Genomic DNA, 18,863 nt, shown 5'->3' with positions numbered 1-18,863 from the left:
GAATGAGAGGGGATTACAGAGAAACATGTAGAATCCTGATGGGATTGGACAGGTTAGATACAGGAAGAATGTTCCCGATGTTGGGGTTGTCCAGAACCAGGGGTCACATTCTAAGGATAAGGGGTAAGCCATTTAGGACCGAGATGAGGAGAAACGTCTTCACTCAGAGAATTGTGAACCTGTGAAATTCTCTACCACAGAAAGATGTTGAGGCCAGTTCGTTAGATTTATTCAAAAGGGAGTTAAATGTGGCCCTTACGGTTAAAGCGATCAATAGGTATGGAGAGAAAGCAGGAATCGGGTACGGAAGTTGCATGATCAGCCATGATCATATTGAATGATGGTGCCGGCTCGAAGGGTCGAATGGCCGACTCCTGCACCTATTTTCTATGTTTCTATGTTCCGCAAAGCAGTCACCCAATGTGCGTCTGTGTCCCAATGTAGACCAGCGAATACAGTTTACTGAATTGCAACAAGTACAAGTAAATCTCTTGTACATCATTTTGCATTAACATTAATTATCCATTCTGGTTAACTATAAGCACTTGCATACTTCACAATTGATATATTATTCACCTCCCAAAATAAGTGCCATTTTGGATTTTCAACTGACCATCACTGACCCAAAATTTACTTCAAACAGTCACATAAGCACATTTTAACGCCCAGAACCCCAACTTACAAAGTCAGTCCACTGGCTCTCTGGCGCAGTTCACAGACACACTGTATCCCATCCAACCCCCACCAACCCTTTCACTGAGAAACTCTCTTCTCCCCTTCTAATGCAGTTAAATGCAAGTTAAGTGCAGTTGGCCAAAGTGTCAATCCTAGCTTCTCATCATCTATTGCCCCCAAAGCACAGTTAAAAGCTTCCGCCAGTTTCTTGCCATCCGCTTGTACTTTTTAGTGCACACATTTCCCCCTGTCATGGACAGGAGTAAAAACATTTGAAAATAATGTTTGAGCGGAACACCACGTTGGCGATTTGGTCCACAGCCTTGGTGTCAGCATGCTTTTCTCATCCACCAGGTTCCCGAAATATCGACTTGTCTGTTCTCGCCATCTGATCCATCTGATCTGATGATTATTATCAGCATTTTTCGTTATTGTTGCAATTTGCAGTATGTGCGATGGTTTTCTTTTTGTAATTCTGAACGTGTTACAGAAAATGGTATGTTTTAAAGGTGCAAAATATGAAAGCTTGCGAAATGTGCGGAGTCGAAAGGTTGAAATGAGTGAAGTAGAGGAGGAGAATGAAGAAGTGGACTTTGTGCCACGACTTGTGTTGAAAGCAGGAGTAAATGTGAAAGTTTTGCAGAAAGTGATATGTTTTAAAAGTGTAAAATATGGAACGCTTCACGAATTTGCGTGTCATCCTTGCGCAGGGGCCATGCTAATCTTCTCTGTATCGTTCCAATTTTAGTATATGTGCTGCCGAAGCGAGCACGAATGCAAAGTTAAGATGGAGTGTTATATAAAGCGCCGATAATCTCAACACCTTCAGGTCATGGTCTCGTATTATTTCTCATCTTTCGACTTAAAATTCGCCAACAATATCATAGACGAGACGCAGCTCATCTGAAATTAAAAATGTCTCCTTTCATCACTTATCATTTCTTAACAGAAATATTTAAAGCAAAATACACCGAAATGTAAATGAGGGCGGTGGGCGGGGTTTAACCGCGGCAATTCACACTCCCCTTGTCGAGCACTCAGGGGCAGTGCCTGCCTTTCCACACACATCGCTCTTGGCCTGGGCACTTCTCCCCTCCCCCTCAGCGCTGCTACCTCCTTCTGCCATTGGCGCTGTGCCTTCAGCTCTCTGGGGCTGAAGCTGTGCAACACTGTTCGTAAACCTCCACCTTTCTCTTCCATGAAGGCTTCCTTACAATTTACCTCTTTAACCATACTTTTGGCCACCTGTGCTAATATCTCCTTATTTCAAATCTTGTCTGATTGCTTTCCTCTGAAGCAGGACGTTTTACTCTGCTAACGGCGCTATATCAATGCAAGTTGTTGCCTTCTACATTGTCAGGATCATTGAAATTAATGTTACTAATACTCCATATGGTATGTTGCCTCCCTGGTGCCAATGTAAGGGACAACACTCAGAGGGTGCACAACATTCTACAGGAGGGAGGGGAAGATCCAGATGTTGTGGTCAATGTCACAACCAATGACATAGGGAGGAGGAAGGTTGAGGTCATGCAGTCAGAGTTTAAGGAGCATTAAAGCGGCAGGCGACCGGACGCCCGGGGTCACACTTACAAACTGAACGGAGGTGCACGCAAATGGCATGTTGGCCTTCATAGCGAGAGGATATGAGTATAGGAGCAGCGAGGTCTTACTGCAGTTGCACAGTGCCTTGGTGAGGCCGCACATTGAATATTGTGTACAGTTTTGCCTCCTAATCTGAGGAAGGACATTCTTGCTATTGAGGGAGTGCAGCCAAGGTTCACCAGACTGATTCCTGGGATGGCAGGACTGACATATGAAGAAAGACTGGATCGACTAGGCTTATATTCACTGGAATGTAGAAGAATGAGAGGGGATTATAGAGAAACATGTAGAATTCTGATGGGATTGGACAGGTTAGATACAGGAAGAATGTTCCCGATGTTGGGGTTGTCCAGAACCAGGGGTCACATTCTAAGGATAAAGGGTAAGCCATTTAGGACCGAGATGAGGAGAAACGTCTTCACTCAGAGAATTGTGAACCTGTGAAATTCTCTACCACAGAAAGATGTTGAGGCCAGTTCGTTAGATTTATTCAAAAGGGAGTTAAATGTGGCCCTTACGGTTAAAGCGATCAATAGGTATGGAGAGAAAGCAGGAATCGGGTACGGAAGTTGCATGATCAGCCATGATCATATTGAATGATGGTGCCGGCTCGAAGGGTCGAATGGCCGACTCCTGCACCTATTTTCTATGTTTCTATGTTCCGCAAAGCAGTCACCCAATGTGCGTCTGTGTCCCAATGTAGACCAGCGAATACAGTTTACTGAATTGCAACAAGTACAAGTAAATCTCTTGTACATCATTTTGCATTAACATTAATTATCCATTCTGGTTGACTATAAGCACTTGCATACTTCACAATTGATATATTATTCACCTCCCAAAATAAGTGCCATTTTGGATTTTCAACTGACCATCACTGACCCAAAATTTGCTTCAAACAGTCACATAAGCACATTTTAACGCCCAGAACCCCAACTTACAAAGTCAGTCCACTGGCTCTCTGGCGCAGTTCACAGACACACTGTATCCCATCCAACCCCCACCAACCCTTTCACTGAGAAACTCTCTTCTCCCCTTCTAATGCAGTTAAATGCAAGTTAAGTGCAGTTGGCCAAAGTGTCAATCCTAGCTTCTCATCATCTATTGCCCCCAAAGCACAGTTAAAAGCTTCCGCCAGTTTCTTGCCATCCGCTTGTACTTTTTAGTGCACACATTTCCCCCTGTCATGGACAGGAGTAAAAACATTTGAAAATAATGTTTGAGCGGAACACCACGTTGGCGATTTGGTCCACAGCCTTGGTGTCAGCATGCTTTTCTCATCCACCAGGTTCCCGAAATATCGACTTGTCTGTTCTCGCCATCTGATCCATCTGATCTGATGATTATTATCAGCATTTTTCGTTATTGTTGCAATTTGCAGTATGTGCGATGGTTTTCTTTTTGTAATTCTGAACGTGTTACAGAAAATGGTATGTTTTAAAGGTGCAAAATATGAAAGCTTGCGAAATGTGCGGAGTCGAAAGGTTGAAATGAGTGAAGTAGAGGAGGAGAATGAAGAAGTGGACTTTGTGCCACGACTTGTGTTGAAAGCAGGAGTAAATGTGAAAGTTTTGCAGAAAGTGATATGTTTTAAAAGTGTAAAATATGGAACGCTTCACGAATTTGCGTGTCATCCTTGCGCAGGGGCCATGCTAATCTTCTCTGTATCGTTCCAATTTTAGTATATGTGCTGCCGAAGCGAGCACGAGTGCAAAGTTAAGATGGAGTGTTATATAAAGCGCCGATAATCTCAACACCTTCAGGTCATGGTCTCGTATTATTTCTCATCTTTCGACTTAAAATTCGCCAACAATATCATAGACGAGACGCAGCTCATCTGAAATTAAAAATGTCTCCTTTCATCACTTATCATTTCTTAACAGAAATATTTAAAGCAAAATACACCGAAATGTAAATGAGGGCGGTGGGCGGGGTTTAACCGCGGCAATTCACACTCCCCTTGTCGAGCACTCAGGGGCAGTGCCTGCCTTTCCACACACATCGCTCTTGGCCTGGGCACTTCTCCCCTCCCCCTCAGCGCTGCTACCTCCTTCTGCCATTGGCGCTGTGCCTTCAGCTCTCTGGGGCTGAAGCTGTGCAACACTGTTCGTAAACCTCCACCTTTCTCTTCCATGAAGGCTTCCTTACAATTTACCTCTTTAACCATACTTTTGGCCACCTGTGCTAATATCTCCTTATTTCAAATCTTGTCTGATTGCTTTCCTCTGAAGCAGGACGTTTTACTCTGCTAACGGCGCTATATCAATGCAAGTTGTTGCCTTCTACATTGTCAGGATCATTGAAATTAATGTTACTAATACTCCATATGGTATGTTGCCTCCCTGGTGCCAATGTAAGGGACAACACTCAGAGGGTGCACAACATTCTACAGGAGGGAGGGGAAGATCCAGATGTTGTGGTCAATGTCACAACCAATGACATAGGGAGGAGGAAGGTTGAGGTCATGCAGTCAGAGTTTAAGGAGCATTAAAGCGGCAGGCGACCGGACGCCCGGGGTCACACTTACAAACTGAACGGAGGTGCACGCAAATGGCATGTTGGCCTTCATAGCGAGAGGATATGAGTATAGGAGCAGCGAGGTCTTACTGCAGTTGCACAGTGCCTTGGTGAGGCCGCACATTGAATATTGTGTACAGTTTTGCCTCCTAATCTGAGGAAGGACATTCTTGCTATTGAGGGAGTGCAGCCAAGGTTCACCAGACTGATTCCTGGGATGGCAGGACTGACATATGAAGAAAGACTGGATCGACTAGGCTTATATTCACTGGAATGTAGAAGAATGAGAGGGGATTATAGAGAAACATGTAGAATTCTGATGGGATTGGACAGGTTAGATACAGGAAGAATGTTCCCGATGTTGGGGTTGTCCAGAACCAGGGGTCACATTCTAAGGATAAAGGGTAAGCCATTTAGGACCGAGATGAGGAGAAACGTCTTCACTCAGAGAATTGTGAACCTGTGAAATTCTCTACCACAGAAAGATGTTGAGGCCAGTTCGTTAGATTTATTCAAAAGGGAGTTAAATGTGGCCCTTACGGTTAAAGCGATCAATAGGTATGGAGAGAAAGCAGGAATCGGGTACGGAAGTTGCATGATCAGCCATGATCATATTGAATGATGGTGCCGGCTCGAAGGGTCGAATGGCCGACTCCTGCACCTATTTTCTATGTTTCTATGTTCCGCAAAGCAGTCACCCAATGTGCGTCTGTGTCCCAATGTAGACCAGCGAATACAGTTTACTGAATTGCAACAAGTACAAGTAAATCTCTTGTACATCATTTTGCATTAACATTAATTATCCATTCTGGTTGACTATAAGCACTTGCATACTTCACAATTGATATATTATTCACCTCCCAAAATAAGTGCCATTTTGGATTTTCAACTGACCATCACTGACCCAAAATTTGCTTCAAACAGTCACATAAGCACATTTTAACGCCCAGAACCCCAACTTACAAAGTCAGTCCACTGGCTCTCTGGCGCAGTTCACAGACACACTGTATCCCATCCAACCCCCACCAACCCTTTCACTGAGAAACTCTCTTCTCCCCTTCTAATGCAGTTAAATGCAAGTTAAGTGCAGTTGGCCAAAGTGTCAATCCTAGCTTCTCATCATCTATTGCCCCCAAAGCACAGTTAAAAGCTTCCGCCAGTTTCTTGCCATCCGCTTGTACTTTTTAGTGCACACATTTCCCCCTGTCATGGACAGGAGTAAAAACATTTGAAAATAATGTTTGAGCGGAACACCACGTTGGCGATTTGGTCCACAGCCTTGGTGTCAGCATGCTTTTCTCATCCACCAGGTTCCCGAAATATCGACTTGTCTGTTCTCGCCATCTGATCCATCTGATCTGATGATTATTATCAGCATTTTTCGTTATTGTTGCAATTTGCAGTATGTGCGATGGTTTTCTTTTTGTAATTCTGAACGTGTTACAGAAAATGGTATGTTTTAAAGGTGCAAAATATGAAAGCTTGCGAAATGTGCGGAGTCGAAAGGTTGAAATGAGTGAAGTAGAGGAGGAGAATGAAGAAGTGGACTTTGTGCCACGACTTGTGTTGAAAGCAGGAGTAAATGTGAAAGTTTTGCAGAAAGTGATATGTTTTAAAAGTGTAAAATATGGAACGCTTCACGAATTTGCGTGTCATCCTTGCGCAGGGGCCATGCTAATCTTCTCTGTATCGTTCCAATTTTAGTATATGTACTGCCGAAGCGAGCACGAATGCAAAGTTAAGATGGAGTGTTATATAAAGCGCCGATAATCTCAACACCTTCAGGTCATGGTCTCGTATTATTTCTCATCTTTCGACTTAAAATTCGTCAACAATATCATAGACGAGACGCAGCTCATCTGAAATTAAAAATGTCTCCTTTCATCACTTATCATTTCTTAACAGAAATATTTAAAGCAAAATACACCGAAATGTAAATGAGGGCGGTGGGCGGGGTTTAACCGCGGCAATTCACACTCCCCTTGTCGAGCACTCAGGGGCAGTGCCTGCCTTTCCACACACATCGCTCTTGGCCTGGGCACTTCTCCCCTCCCCCTCAGCGCTGCTACCTCCTTCTGCCATTGGCGCTGTGCCTTCAGCTCTCTGGGGCTGAAGCTGTGCAACACTGTTCGTAAACCTCCACCTTTCTCTTCCATGAAGGCTTCCTTACAATTTACCTCTTTAACCATACTTTTGGCCACCTGTGCTAATATCTCCTTATGTCAAATCTTGTCTGATTGCTTTCCTCTGAAGCAGGACGTTTTACTCTGCTAACGGCGCTATATCAATGCAAGTTGTTGCCTTCTACATTGTCAGGATCATTGAAATTAATGTTACTAATACTCCATATGGTATGCTGCCTCCCTGGTGCCAATGTAAGGGACAACACTCAGAGGGTGCACAACATTCTACAGGAGGGAGGGGAAGATCCAGATGTTGTGGTCAATGTCACAACCAATGACATAGGGAGGAGGAAGGTTGAGGTCATGCAGTCAGAGTTTAAGGAGCATTAAAGCGGCAGGCGACCGGACGCCCGGGGTCACACTTACAAACTGAACGGAGGTGCACGCAAATGGCATGTTGGCCTTCATAGCGAGAGGATATGAGTATAGGAGCAGCGAGGTCTTACTGCAGTTGCACAGTGCCTTGTTGAGGCCGCACATTGAATATTGTGTTCAGTTTTGCCTCCTAATCTGAGGAAGGACATTCTTGCTATTGAGGGAGTGCAGCCAAGGTTCACCAGACTGATTCCTGGGATGGCAGGACTGACATATGAAGAAAGACTGGATCGACTAGGCTTATATTCACTGGAATGTAGAAGAATGAGAGGGGATTATAGAGAAACATGTAGAATTCTGATGGGATTGGACAGGTTAGATACAGGAAGAATGTTCCCGATGTTGGGGTTGTCCAGAACCAGGGGTCACATTCTAAGGATAAGGGGTAAGCCATTTAGGACCGAGATGAGGAGAAACGTCTTCACTCAGAGAATTGTGAACCTGTGAAATTCTCTACCACAGAAAGATGTTGAGGCCAGTTCGTTAGATTTATTCAAAAGGGAGTTAAATGTGGCCCTTACGGTTAAAGCGATCAATAGGTATGGAGAGAAAGCAGGAATCGGGTACGGAAGTTGCATGATCAGCCATGATCATATTGAATGATGGTGCCGGCTCGAAGGGTCGAATGGCCGACTCCTGCACCTATTTTCTATGTTTCTATGTTCCGCAAAGCAGTCACCCAATGTGCGTCTGTGTCCCAATGTAGACCAGCGAATACAGTTTACTGAATTGCAACAAGTACAAGTAAATCTCTTGTACATCATTTTGCATTAACATTAATTATCCATTCTGGTTAACTATAAGCACTTGCATACTTCACAATTGATATATTATTCACCTCCCAAAATAAGTGCCATTTTGGATTTTCAACTGACCATCACTGACCCAAAATTTACTTCAAACAGTCACATAAGCACATTTTAACGCCCAGAACCCCAACTTACAAAGTCAGTCCACTGGCTCTCTGGCGCAGTTCACAGACACACTGTATCCCATCCAACCCCCACCAACCCTTTCACTGAGAAACTCTCTTCTCCCCTTCTAATGCAGTTAAATGCAAGTTAAGTGCAGTTGGCCAAAGTGTCAATCCTAGCTTCTCATCATCTATTGCCCCCAAAGCACAGTTAAAAGCTTCCGCCAGTTTCTTGCCATCCGCTTGTACTTTTTAGTGCACACATTTCCCCCTGTCATGGACAGGAGTAAAAACATTTGAAAATAATGTTTGAGCGGAACACCACGTTGGCGATTTGGTCCACAGCCTTGGTGTCAGCATGCTTTTCTCATCCACCAGGTTCCCGAAATATCGACTTGTCTGTTCTCGCCATCTGATCCATCTGATCTGATGATTATTATCAGCATTTTTCGTTATTGTTGCAATTTGCAGTATGTGCGATGGTTTTCTTTTTGTAATTCTGAACGTGTTACAGAAAATGGTATGTTTTAAAGGTGCAAAATATGAAAGCTTGCGAAATGCGCGGAGTCGAAAGGTTGAAATGAGTGAAGTAGAGGAGGGGAATGAAGAAGTGGACTTTGTGCCACGACTTGTGTTGAAAGCAGGAGTAAATGTGAAAGTTTTGCAGAAAGTGATATGTTTTAAAAGTGTAAAATATGGAACGCTTCACGAATTTGCGTGTCATCCTTGCGCAGGGGCCATGCTAATCTTCTCTGTATCGTTCCAATTTTAGTATATGTGCTGCCGAAGCGAGCACGAGTGCAAAGTTAAGATGGAGTGTTATATAAAGCGCCGATAATCTCAACACCTTCAGGTCATGGTCTCGTATTATTTCTCATCTTTCGACTTAAAATTCGCCAACAATATCATAGACGAGACGCAGCTCATCTGAAATTAAAAATGTCTCCTTTCATCACTTATCATTTCTTAACAGAAATATTTAAAGCAAAATACACCGAAATGTAAATGAGGGCGGTGGGCGGGGTTTAACCGCGGCAATTCACACTCCCCTTGTCGAGCACTCAGGGGCAGTGCCTGCCTTTCCACACACATCGCTCTTGGCCTGGGCACTTCTCCCCTCCCCCTCAGCGCTCCTGCCCAATTCTCCCCTCCCCCTCAGCGCTGCTACCTCCTTCTGCCATTGGCGCTGTGCCTTCAGCTCTCTGGGGCTGAAGCTGTGCAACACTGTTCGTAAACCTCCACCTTTCTCTTCCATGAAGGCTTCCTTACAATTTACCTCTTTAACCATACTTTTGGCCACCTGTGCTAATATCTCCTTATTTCAAATCTTGTCTGATTGCTTTCCTCTGAAGCAGGACGTTTTACTCTGCTAACGGCGCTATATCAATGCAAGTTGTTGCCTTCTACATTGTCAGGATCATTGAAATTAATGTTACTAATACTCCATATGGTATGTTGCCTCCCTGGTGCCAATGTAAGGGACAACACTCAGAGGGTGCACAACATTCTACAGGAGGGAGGGGAAGATCCAGATGTTGTGGTCAATGTCACAACCAATGACATAGGGAGGAGGAAGGTTGAGGTCATGCAGTCAGAGTTTAAGGAGCATTAAAGCGGCAGGCGACCGGACGCCCGGGGTCACACTTACAAACTGAACGGAGGTGCACGCAAATGGCATGTTGGCCTTCATAGCGAGAGGATATGAGTATAGGAGCAGCGAGGTCTTACTGCAGTTGCACAGTGCCTTGTTGAGGCCGCACATTGAATATTGTGTACAGTTTTGCCTCCTAATCTGAGGAAGGACATTCTTGCTATTGAGGGAGTGCAGCCAAGGTTCACCAGACTGATTCCTGGGATGGCAGGACTGACATATGAAGAAAGACTGGATCGACTAGGCTTATATTCACTGGAATGTAGAAGAATGAGAGGGGATTATAGAGAAACATGTAGAATTCTGATGGGATTGGACAGGTTAGATACAGGAAGAATGTTCCCGATGTTGGGGTTGTCCAGAACCAGGGGTCACATTCTAAGGATAAGGGGTAAGCCATTTAGGACCGAGATGAGGAGAAACGTCTTCACTCAGAGAATTGTGAACCTGTGAAATTCTCTACCACAGAAAGATGTTGAGGCCAGTTCGTTAGATTTATTCAAAAGGGAGTTAAATGTGGCCCTTACGGTTAAAGCGATCAATAGGTATGGAGAGAAAGCTGGAATCGGGTACGGAAGTTGCATGATCAGCCATGATCATATTGAATGATGGTGCCGGCTCGAAGGGTCGAATGGCCGACTCCTGCACCTATTTTCTATGTTTCTATGTTCCGCAAAGCAGTCACCCAATGTGCGTCTGTGTCCCAATGTAGACCAGCGAATACAGTTTACTGAATTGCAACAAGTACAAGTAAATCTCTTGTACATCATTTTGCATTAACATTAATTATCCATTCTGGTTAACTATAAGCACTTGCATACTTCACAATTGATATATTATTCACCTCCCAAAATAAGTGCCATTTTGGATTTTCAACTGACCATCACTGACCCAAAATTTACTTCAAACAGTCACATAAGCACATTTTAACGCCCAGAACCCCAACTTACAAAGTCAGTCCACTGGCTCTCTGGCGCAGTTCACAGACACACTGTATCCCATCCAACCCCCACCAACCCTTTCACTGAGAAACTCTCTTCTCCCCTTCTAATGCAGTTAAATGCAAGTTAAGTGCAGTTGGCCAAAGTGTCAATCCTAGCTTCTCATCATCTATTGCCCCCAAAGCACAGTTAAAAGCTTCCGCCAGTTTCTTGCCATCCGCTTGTACTTTTTAGTGCACACATTTCCCCCTGTCATGGACAGGAGTAAAAACATTTGAAAATAATGTTTGAGCGGAACACCACGTTGGCGATTTGGTCCACAGCCTTGGTGTCAGCATGCTTTTCTCATCCACCAGGTTCCCGAAATATCGACTTGTCTGTTCTCGCCATCTGATCCATCTGATCTGATGATTATTATCAGCATTTTTCGTTATTGTTGCAATTTGCAGTATGTGCGATGGTTTTCTTTTTGTAATTCTGAACGTGTTACAGAAAATGGTATGTTTTAAAGGTGCAAAATATGAAAGCTTGCGAAATGCGCGGAGTCGAAAGGTTGAAATGAGTGAAGTAGAGGAGGGGAATGAAGAAGTGGACTTTGTGCCACGACTTGTGTTGAAAGCAGGAGTAAATGTGAAAGTTTTGCAGAAAGTGATATGTTTTAAAAGTGTAAAATATGGAACGCTTCACGAATTTGCGTGTCATCCTTGCGCAGGGGCCATGCTAATCTTCTCTGTATCGTTCCAATTTTAGTATATGTGCTGCCGAAGCGAGCACGAGTGCAAAGTTAAGATGGAGTGTTATATAAAGCGCCGATAATCTCAACACCTTCAGGTCATGGTCTCGTATTATTTCTCATCTTTCGACTTAAAATTCGCCAACAATATCATAGACGAGACGCAGCTCATCTGAAATTAAAAATGTCTCCTTTCATCACTTATCATTTCTTAACAGAAATATTTAAAGCAAAATACACCGAAATGTAAATGAGGGCGGTGGGCGGGGTTTAACCGCGGCAATTCACACTCCCCTTGTCGAGCACTCAGGGGCAGTGCCTGCCTTTCCACACACATCGCTCTTGGCCTGGGCACTTCTCCCCTCCCCCTCAGCGCTCCTGCCCAATTCTCCCCTCCCCCTCAGCGCTGCTACCTCCTTCTGCCATTGGCGCTGTGCCTTCAGCTCTCTGGGGCTGAAGCTGTGCAACACTGTTCGTAAACCTCCACCTTTCTCTTCCATGAAGGCTTCCTTACAATTTACCTCTTTAACCATACTTTTGGCCACCTGTGCTAATATCTCCTTATTTCAAATCTTGTCTGATTGCTTTCCTCTGAAGCAGGACGTTTTACTCTGCTAACGGCGCTATATCAATGCAAGTTGTTGCCTTCTACATTGTCAGGATCATTGAAATTAATGTTACTAATACTCCATATGGTATGTTGCCTCCCTGGTGCCAATGTAAGGGACAACACTCAGAGGGTGCACAACATTCTACAGGAGGGAGGGGAAGATCCAGATGTTGTGGTCAATGTCACAACCAATGACATAGGGAGGAGGAAGGTTGAGGTCATGCAGTCAGAGTTTAAGGAGCATTAAAGCGGCAGGCGACCGGACGCCCGGGGTCACACTTACAAACTGAACGGAGGTGCACGCAAATGGCATGTTGGCCTTCATAGCGAGAGGATATGAGTATAGGAGCAGCGAGGTCTTACTGCAGTTGCACAGTGCCTTGTTGAGGCCGCACATTGAATATTGTGTACAGTTTTGCCTCCTAATCTGAGGAAGGACATTCTTGCTATTGAGGGAGTGCAGCCAAGGTTCACCAGACTGATTCCTGGGATGGCAGGACTGACATATGAAGAAAGACTGGATCGACTAGGCTTATATTCACTGGAATGTAGAAGAATGAGAGGGGATTATAGAGAAACATGTAGAATTCTGATGGGATTGGACAGGTTAGATACAGGAAGAATGTTCCCGATGTTGGGGTTGTCCAGAACCAGGGGTCACATTCTAAGGATAAGGGGTAAGCCATTTAGGACCGAGATGAGGAGAAACGTCTTCACTCAGAGAATTGTGAACCTGTGAAATTCTCTACCACAGAAAGATGTTGAGGCCAGTTCGTTAGATTTATTCAAAAGGGAGTTAAATGTGGCCCTTACGGTTAAAGCGATCAATAGGTATGGAGAGAAAGCTGGAATCGGGTACGGAAGTTGCATGATCAGCCATGATCATATTGAATGATGGTGCCGGCTCGAAGGGTCGAATGGCCGACTCCTGCACCTATTTTCTATGTTTCTATGTTCCGCAAAGCAGTCACCCAATGTGCGTCTGTGTCCCAATGTAGACCAGCGAATACAGTTTACTGAATTGCAACAAGTACAAGTAAATCTCTTGTACATCATTTTGCATTAACATTAATTATCCATTCTGGTTAACTATAAGCACTTGCATACTTCACAATTGATATATTATTCACCTCCCAAAATAAGTGCCATTTTGGATTTTCAACTGACCATCACTGACCCAAAATTTACTTCAAACAGTCACATAAGCACATTTTAACGCCCAGAACCCCAACTTACAAAGTCAGTCCACTGGCTCTCTGGCGCAGTTCACAGACACACTGTATCCCATCCAACCCCCACCAACCCTTTCACTGAGAAACTCTCTTCTCCCCTTCTAATGCAGTTAAATGCAAGTTAAGTGCAGTTGGCCAAAGTGTCAATCCTAGCTTCTCATCATCTATTGCCCCCAAAGCACAGTTAAAAGCTTCCGCCAGTTTCTTGCCATCCGCTTGTACTTTTTAGTGCACACATTTCCCCCTGTCATGGACAGGAGTAAAAACATTTGAAAATAATGTTTGAGCGGAACACCACGTTGGCGATTTGGTCCACAGCCTTGGTGTCAGCATGCTTTTCTCATCCACCAGGTTCCCGAAATATCGACTTGTCTGTTCTCGCCATCTGATCCATCTGATCTGATGATTATTATCAGCATTTTTCGTTATTGTTGCAATTTGCAGTATGTGCGATGGTTTTCTTTTTGTAATTCTGAACGTGTTACAGAAAATGGTATGTTTTAAAGGTGCAAAATATGAAAGCTTGCGAAATGCGCGGAGTCGAAAGGTTGAAATGAGTAAAGTAGAGGAGGGGAATGAAGAAGTGGACTTTGTGCCACGACTTGTGTTGAAAGCAGGAGTAAATGTGAAAGTTTTGCAGAAAGTGATATGTTTTAAAAGTGTAAAATATGGAACGCTTCACGAATTTGCGTGTCATCCTTGCGCAGGGGCCATGCTAATCTTCTCTGTATCGTTCCAATTTTAGTATATGTGCTGCCGAAGCGAGCACGAGTGCAAAGTTAAGATGGAGTGTTATATAAAGCGCCGATAATCTCAACACCTTCAGGTCATGGTCTCGTATTATTTCTCATCTTTCGACTTAAAATTCGCCAACAATATCATAGACGAGACGCAGCTCATCTGAAATTAAAAATGTCTCCTTTCATCACTTATCATTTCTTAACAGAAATATTTAAAGCAAAATACACCGAAATGTAAATGAGGGCGGTGGGCGGGGTTTAACCGCGGCAATTCACACTCCCCTTGTCGAGCACTCAGGGGCAGTGCCTGCCTTTCCACACACATCGCTCTTGGCCTGGGCACTTCTCCCCTCCCCCTCAGCGCTCCTGCCCAATTCTCCCCTCCCCCTCAGCGCTGCTACCTCCTTCTGCCATTGGCGCTGTGCCTTCAGCTCTCTGGGGCTGAAGCTGTGCAACACTGTTCGTAAACCTCCACCTTTCTCTTCCATGAAGGCTTCCTTACAATTTACCTCTTTAACCATACTTTTGGCCACCTGTGCTAATATCTCCTTATTTCAAATCTTGTCTGATTGCTTTCCTCTGAAGCAGGACGTTTTACTCTGCTAACGGCGCTATATCAATGCAAGTTGTTGCCTTCTACATTGTCAGGATCATTGAAATTAATGTTACTAATACTCCATATGGTATGTTGCCTCCCTGGTGCCAATGTAAGGGACAACACTCAGAGGGTGCACAACATTCTACAGGAGGGAGGGGAAGATCCAGATGTTGTGGTCAATGTCACAACCAATGACATAGGGAGGAGGAAGGTTGAGGTCATGCAGTCAGAGTTTAAGGAGCATTAAAGCGGCAGGCGACCGGACGCCCGGGGTCACACTTACAAACTGAACGGAGGTGCACGCAAATGGCATGTTGGCCTTCATAGCGAGAGGATATGAGTATAGGAGCAGCGAGGTCTTACTGCAGTTGCACAGTGCCTTGTTGAGGCCGCACATTGAATATTGTGTACAGTTTTGCCTCCTAATCTGAGGAAGGACATTCTTGCTATTGAGGGAGTGCAGCCAAGGTTCACCAGACTGATTCCTGGGATGGCAGGACTGACATATGAAGAAAGACTGGATCGACTAGGCTTATATTCACTGGAATGTAGAAGAATGAGAGGGGATTATAGAGAAACATGTAGAATTCTGATGGGATTGGACAGGTTAGATACAGGAAGAATGTTCCCGATGTTGGGGTTGTCCAGAACCAGGGGTCACATTCTAAGGATAAGGGGTAAGCCATTTAGGACCGAGATGAGGAGAAACGTCTTCACTCAGAGAATTGTGAACCTGTGAAATTCTCTACCACAGAAAGATGTTGAGGCCAGTTCGTTAGATTTATTCAAAAGGGAGTTAAATGTGGCCCTTACGGTTAAAGCGATCAATAGGTATGGAGAGAAAGCTGGAATCGGGTACGGAAGTTGCATGATCAGCCATGATCATATTGAATGATGGTGCCGGCTCGAAGGGTCGAATGGCCGACTCCTGCACCTATTTTCTATGTTTCTATGTTCCGCAAAGCAGTCACCCAATGTGCGTCTGTGTCCCAATGTAGACCAGCGAATACAGTTTACTGAATTGCAACAAGTACAAGTAAATCTCTTGTACATCATTTTGCATTAACATTAATTATCCATTCTGGTTAACTATAAGCACTTGCATACTTCACAATTGATATATTATTCACCTCCCAAAATAAGTGCCATTTTGGATTTTCAACTGACCATCACTGACCCAAAATTTACTTCAAACAGTCACATAAGCACATTTTAACGCCCAGAACCCCAACTTACAAAGTCAGTCCACTGGCTCTCTGGCGCAGTTCACAGACACACTGTATCCCATCCAACCCCCACCAACCCTTTCACTGAGAAACTCTCTTCTCCCCTTCTAATGCAGTTAAATGCAAGTTAAGTGCAGTTGGCCAAAGTGTCAATCCTAGCTTCTCATCATCTATTGCCCCCAAAGCACAGTTAAAAGCTTCCGCCAGTTTCTTGCCATCCGCTTGTACTTTTTAGTGCACACATTTCCCCCTGTCATGGACAGGAGTAAAAACATTTGAAAATAATGTTTGAGCGGAACACCACGTTGGCGATTTGGTCCACAGCCTTGGTGTCAGCATGCTTTTCTCATCCACCAGGTTCCCGAAATATCGACTTGTCTGTTCTCGCCATCTGATCCATCTGATCTGATGATTATTATCAGCATTTTTCGTTATTGTTGCAATTTGCAGTATGTGCGATGGTTTTCTTTTTGTAATTCTGAACGTGTTACAGAAAATGGTATGTTTTAAAGGTGCAAAATATGAAAGCTTGCGAAATGCGCGGAGTCGAAAGGTTGAAATGAGTGAAGTAGAGGAGGGGAATGAAGAAGTGGACTTTGTGCCACGACTTGTGTTGAAAGCAGGAGTAAATGTGAAAGTTTTGCAGAAAGTGATATGTTTTAAAAGTGTAAAATATGGAACGCTTCACGAATTTGCGTGTCATCCTTGCGCAGGGGCCATGCTAATCTTCTCTGTATCGTTCCAATTTTAGTATATGTGCTGCCGAAGCGAGCACGAGTGCAAAGTTAAGATGGAGTGTTATATAAAGCGCCGATAATCTCAACACCTTCAGGTCATGGTCTCGTATTATTTCTCATCTTTCGACTTAAAATTCGCCAACAATATCATAGACGAGACGCAGCTCATCTGAAATTAAAAATGTCTCCTTTCATCACTTATCATTTCTTAACAGAAATATTTAAAGCAAAATACACCGAAATGTAAATGAGGGCGGTGGGCGGGGTTTAACCGCGGCAATTCACACTCCCCTTGTCGAGCACTCAGGGGCAGTGCCTGCCTTTCCACACACATCGCTCTTGGCCTGGGCACTTCTCCCCTCCCCCTCAGCGCTCCTGCCCAATTCTCCCCTCCCCCTCAGCGCTGCTACCTCCTTCTGCCATTGGCGCTGTGCCTTCAGCTCTCTGGGGCTGAAGCTGTGCAACACTGTTCGTAAACCTCCACCTTTCTCTTCCATGAAGGCTTCCTTACAATTTACCTCTTTAACCATACTTTTGGCCACCTGTGCTAATATCTCCTTATTTCAAATCTTGTCTGATTGCTTTCCTCTGAAGCAGGACGTTTTACTCTGCTAACGGCGCTATATCAATGCAAGTTGTTGCCTTCTACATTGTCAGGATCATTGAAATTAATGTTACTAATACTCCATATGGTATGTTGCCTCCCTGGTGCCAATGTAAGGGACAACACTCAGAGGGTGCACAACATTCTACAGGAGGGAGGGGAAGATCCAGATGTTGTGGTCAATGTCACAACCAATGACATAGGGAGGAGGAAGGTTGAGGTCATGCAGTCAGAGTTTAAGGAGCATTAAAGCGGCAGGCGACCGGACGCCCGGGGTCACACTTACAAACTGAACGGAGGTGCACGCAAATGGCATGTTGGCCTTCATAGCGAGAGGATATGAGTATAGGAGCAGCGAGGTCTTACTGCAGTTGCACAGTGCCTTGTTGAGGCCGCACATTGAATATTGTGTACAGTTTTGCCTCCTAATCTGAGGAAGGACATTCTTGCTATTGAGGGAGTGCAGCCAAGGTTCACCAGACTGATTCCTGGGATGGCAGGACTGACATATGAAGAAAGACTGGATCGACTAGGCTTATATTCACTGGAATGTAGAAGAATGAGAGGGGATTATAGAGAAACATGTAGAATTCTGATGGGATTGGACAGGTTAGATACAGGAAGAATGTTCCCGATGTTGGGGTTGTCCAGAACCAGGGGTCACATTCTAAGGATAAGGGGTAAGCCATTTAGGACCGAGATGAGGAGAAACGTCTTCACTCAGAGAATTGTGAACCTGTGAAATTCTCTACCACAGAAAGATGTTGAGGCCAGTTCGTTAGATTTATTCAAAAGGGAGTTAAATGTGGCCCTTACGGTTAAAGCGATCAATAGGTATGGAGAGAAAGCTGGAATCGGGTACGGAAGTTGCATGATCAGCCATGATCATATTGAATGATGGTGCCGGCTCGAAGGGTCGAATGGCCGACTCCTGCACCTATTTTCTATGTTTCTATGTTCCGCAAAGCAGTCACCCAATGTGCGTCTGTGTCCCAATGTAGACCAGCGAATACAGTTTACTGAATTGCAACAAGTACAAGTAAATCTCTTGTACATCATTTTGCATTAACATTAATTATCCATTCTGGTTAACTATAAGCACTTGCATACTTCACAATTGATATATTATTCACCTCCCAAAATAAGTGCCATTTTGGATTTTCAACTGACCATCACTGACCCAAAATTTACTTCAAACAGTCACATAAGCACATTTTAACGCCCAGAACCCCAACTTACAAAGTCAGTCCACTGGCTCTCTGGCGCAGTTCACAGACACACTGTATCCCATCCAACCCCCACCAACCCTTTCACTGAGAAACTCTCTTCTCCCCTTCTAATGCAGTTAAATGCAAGTTAAGTGCAGTTGGCCAAAGTGTCAATCCTAGCTTCTCATCATCTATTGCCCCCAAAGCACAGTTAAAAGCTTCCGCCAGTTTCTTGCCATCCGCTTGTACTTTTTAGTGCACACATTTCCCCCTGTCATGGACAGGAGTAAAAACATTTGAAAATAATGTTTGAGC

At 44.3% G+C, this 18,863-nt stretch overlaps 7 non-coding genes across 7 annotated transcripts; all 7 read right to left on the bottom strand.

Moving 5' to 3' along the window:
• Window positions 1–1,340: 1,340 nt before the first annotated feature.
• On the bottom strand, window positions 1,341–1,447 carry LOC139270078 (U6 spliceosomal RNA). The gene has a single exon (XR_011594427.1). It is a non-coding gene; the product is annotated as a U6 spliceosomal RNA (small nuclear RNA).
• A 2,432-nt stretch (window positions 1,448–3,879) lies between these two features.
• Window positions 3,880–3,986, bottom strand: LOC139270062 (U6 spliceosomal RNA). The gene has a single exon (XR_011594411.1). It is a non-coding gene; the product is annotated as a U6 spliceosomal RNA (small nuclear RNA).
• Window positions 3,987–6,418: 2,432 nt separating this feature from the next.
• On the bottom strand, window positions 6,419–6,525 carry LOC139270087 (U6 spliceosomal RNA). Its single transcript, XR_011594435.1, has one exon. It is a non-coding gene; the product is annotated as a U6 spliceosomal RNA (small nuclear RNA).
• A 2,432-nt stretch (window positions 6,526–8,957) lies between these two features.
• Window positions 8,958–9,064, bottom strand: LOC139270061 (U6 spliceosomal RNA). The gene has a single exon (XR_011594410.1). It is a non-coding gene; the product is annotated as a U6 spliceosomal RNA (small nuclear RNA).
• A 2,463-nt stretch (window positions 9,065–11,527) lies between these two features.
• Window positions 11,528–11,634, bottom strand: LOC139270060 (U6 spliceosomal RNA). Its single transcript, XR_011594409.1, has one exon. It is a non-coding gene; the product is annotated as a U6 spliceosomal RNA (small nuclear RNA).
• Window positions 11,635–14,097: 2,463 nt separating this feature from the next.
• Window positions 14,098–14,204, bottom strand: LOC139270058 (U6 spliceosomal RNA). Its single transcript, XR_011594407.1, has one exon. It is a non-coding gene; the product is annotated as a U6 spliceosomal RNA (small nuclear RNA).
• A 2,463-nt stretch (window positions 14,205–16,667) lies between these two features.
• LOC139270057 (U6 spliceosomal RNA) lies at window positions 16,668–16,774 on the bottom strand. The gene has a single exon (XR_011594406.1). It is a non-coding gene; the product is annotated as a U6 spliceosomal RNA (small nuclear RNA).
• Between the last annotated feature and the right edge of the window lie 2,089 nt (window positions 16,775–18,863).

The sequence above is a fragment of the Pristiophorus japonicus genome, chromosome 8, assembly GCF_044704955.1.
Source record: "Pristiophorus japonicus isolate sPriJap1 chromosome 8, sPriJap1.hap1, whole genome shotgun sequence".
Classification (NCBI taxonomy): Eukaryota; Metazoa; Chordata; class Chondrichthyes; family Pristiophoridae; genus Pristiophorus; species Pristiophorus japonicus.
Note: the sequence above shows the minus strand (reverse complement) of the source record. Positions and strands in the feature narration are given on the sequence as shown.